The sequence below is a fragment of the Crocuta crocuta genome, unplaced genomic scaffold (assembly GCF_008692635.1).
Source record: "Crocuta crocuta isolate KB4526 unplaced genomic scaffold, BGI_CrCroc_1.0 scaffold441, whole genome shotgun sequence".
In the NCBI taxonomy this organism is placed as follows: domain Eukaryota; kingdom Metazoa; phylum Chordata; class Mammalia; order Carnivora; family Hyaenidae; genus Crocuta; species Crocuta crocuta.
In genome coordinates, this window is record NW_027527822.1 from 190,448 (window position 1) to 193,703 (window position 3,256).

Consider the following 3,256-nt stretch of genomic DNA (forward strand, 5'->3'; position numbering starts at 1 on the left):
TATCACGGGGGGAGAAGAAGGGGAAAAATAGTTGCGAAGAGGGAGGGAGGCAAATTCTGAGAGACTCTTGAATGCTGAGAACAAACTGAGGGCTGATGGAGGTGGGGGAGAGGGAAGGGGGTGATGGGCACCGAGGAGGGCACTTGCTGTGATGAGCACTGGGTGTTATATGGAAACCAACTTGATAATAAACTATTTTAAAAAATAAAACTATTGTTAGGATCTTTACAAAAATTTTCCAGAAAATTTTCTTGTACGCTATCTGGTGAAAGGGAGCTCTTATAGAAAGGAATTTGAGAGGTGCCTGGGTGGGTGAGTTGGTTAAGCATCTGACTCTTTATTTCAGCTCAGGTCTTGCTCTTATGGTTTGTGAGGTAGAGCCCCAAGTCAGCCTCTGTGGTGACCGCATGGAGCCTGCTTGGGATTCTCTCTCTCCCTCTGTGTTTGCCTTTTCTTCGCTCTCTCATACATACTCTCTCTCTAAATAAATAAGCATTAAGAGAAAGAGAGTAATTTCAAAATATGGTGTTGCTTATCCTCCTACAGATTTGTGGACTCATTCCACTGAGAACAAGACATTTAGGAAGTGTTAAAAAGGAGTAGGATTGCTGTACTTGAGATTTCAGAACAGAGCACTTTCTAGTCAGAAGAGTTTCTTGAGTCATCAGGGTGGTTGTTGTTGACAAATGGGAACTCTTTCCTTGAAGCTCATGGACACTCATTTGGAAAGACAACTGCCAGTGTTTACTGAGTTGTGCATGGGGTTGGCCCAGGAGACAGGCAGAGACTATCTGGCCTTTTATGACTTCTATCCTTTTTAGGATTTTACCTCACTCTGGGTTTGTAGAATCCTTTTCCATGCTCTCTTCACATCCTTGTTTCTCAGGGTGTAGATGAGTGGGTTGAGCAGTGGGGTGATAACACAGTAGAAGAAGGACGTGAACTTGGCCTGGGTGCTATTGGCAGGGGGCTGGAGGTACATGTAGATGGCTCGTCCAAAGTACATGATCACAACCGCCAAGTGGGAGCTGCAAGTGCTGAGTGCCTTGTACCTTCCATCAGGTGAAGGTAACTTCAGCACAGCCTTGGCAATGAATGTGTAGGAGATTAGCACAAGCAGAGGAGCCATCAGTGCAAAAGGGATGGCTCCCACGGCCAGGGACAGCTCATTAGCAGTGGTGTCACCACAGGCCAACTTGATCAGAACAGGCACTTCACAGAAGAAGTGGTCAAGTGTGTGGTGACCACAGTGGTGGAGCTGGAGAGTAAGCATAGCTTGAAGTACTGAATTAGCCAGGCCACTGGACCAGGCAGCAGTTGCCAGTTGCACAAACGCTCAGGGCCTCATGATGAGAGTGTACCTGAGGGGGCAGCAGATAGCCACATAGCGATCAAAAGCCATTACTGCCAGCAGGGTGCATTCAGTACATCCTATCCAGTGGAAAAGGTAGGCCTGGGTGATGCAGCCCCAGGAAGCAATTGTCTTCTCTGGGCCTCAGAAGTTTCCCAGGAGCTGGGAAACAACGGTGCAGGTGACACAAAGTTCCAACACAGAGAGATTGTTCAGGAAGAAATACATGGGGGTCTGGAGTTTAGGCTCTACCATGGAAAGAAAGATGATGGAGCTGTTTCCCATCAGGGTGAGGATGTAAGAGGCCAGGACCACTCCAAAGAGGGGCATTTCTAATCATGGATAATCTGAGAAGCTCAACAACACAATTGTGCTGGGGAAACTCACATTTTCTCCTTCCATGGCACCCACCTTATGCATGGCTGGAAGGAGAGAGACACAGTTTAGAGACTTAGCGTGACTTTTATCTTTCAAGAAAGAACATCTTGAAACCTTCAATTAGGGAATAATTCTCATAATTGTTATGACAATTTCTTAGACGATTGGGCTGATTCTGTATAAATGCTGCCTTCACAGTTGCTACTAAAGTAGGCATAGATTTGAAATATCCTAGATATGGTGAGAAACTCTTCATTGAGCAATGTCAACCTCAGTCTTTATGACATACTTCTCTCATGTCATAAAAGTGGCATCCAATCTTTTAAATCCTTTCAATCCTTTTGAATTTTTCAAAAAAAGAAAAAAGTTAAAGGGAGCACTATCTGATTTCTTTTTTCAGCCCACTTAGGTTAACATTCTGTCTTTCTCCTCAACGTTTTTGTTGTATAGTGTAGTGGTTGAGTGCAGTGAATGCTGAGGTTGAGTCTCAATCACTTGTGGACTTGGCCAGGTCACTTAACCTCTCCACATTTTAGTTTCCTCATTTAAAAAGTGAGAATAAAAATAGTCCTTAACTTATATGGTTATTTGAAAATCTTAAAAGAATTTTTATAGAACTAAGTCTGTCTATATCTATCTGTCAGTCATCTATCTATCATCTATCTATCTAATTTATCTATCTATCTATCTATCTATCTATCTATCTATCTATCTATCTATCATCTATCCTAATCTAATCCATCATCTATCATCATCTATTTGTCATCTATCTATAACCTATCTATAATATATATCCATTCATCATCCATGTATATGTCTATCATCATCTATCAACCCAATATCTATCTATCATCTCTATAGTCATCATCATCATCATCATCATCATCATTATCATCTTTATCTATCACACAATAAGGTCTATATAAGTGTTAGGTATTATTATTATCTATATCTAATCTATATCTATATCTATACCTACTCTCCCTCCTTCTCTCTTCCTTTCTCTTCTCTCTCCTCTCTTTTCACTTATCCTCTCTTAGTCTCTCTCTCATTCTGTGGGTGTCTGTCTGTCTGTCTCTCTCTTCCTGCATCCCTGTTTCTCTCTCCTAGTTGATTCATAAAACACACTGCTATCATGTCGTCAAGAATGGGGATTTCAATCTTTTGAATGTGGCACATTTCTCTCAGAAAAGTTTTAAAGGAATTACTACATAATGTTTCCTTTTAGTCCAGTTAAATTAAGGATACTTGGATGCTTGGATAGACAGGATAGAAGCTGGAGGGCTGTTCCAGCTATGTAACACTATAGACTCTTTCTTTGGGGAAGAGGCCATCAGCCTCTTGGCTCCCTTTGTTTTTCATCTAACTCATGTCTTCCTAGTTTTGACTAATTTTATTTTCTTCTTATTCTGTTTTCTCTTTCTTCCTTGTTTCATCTTTTTCTTCTTTTTAAAATCTCATCTTTTAAATTTTCCTCTGCGTTCCCCCACATTCTTTCCAAAATGGTGTCATCTCTTTTCTATAGGC

General features: G+C 41.3%; 1 pseudogene; it reads right to left on the reverse strand.

The window, feature by feature from the left end:
• Positions 1–817: 817 nt before the first annotated feature.
• On the reverse strand, positions 818–1,771 carry LOC144241362 (olfactory receptor 2G3-like; annotated as a pseudogene).
• Positions 1,772–3,256: the final 1,485 nt, after the last annotated feature.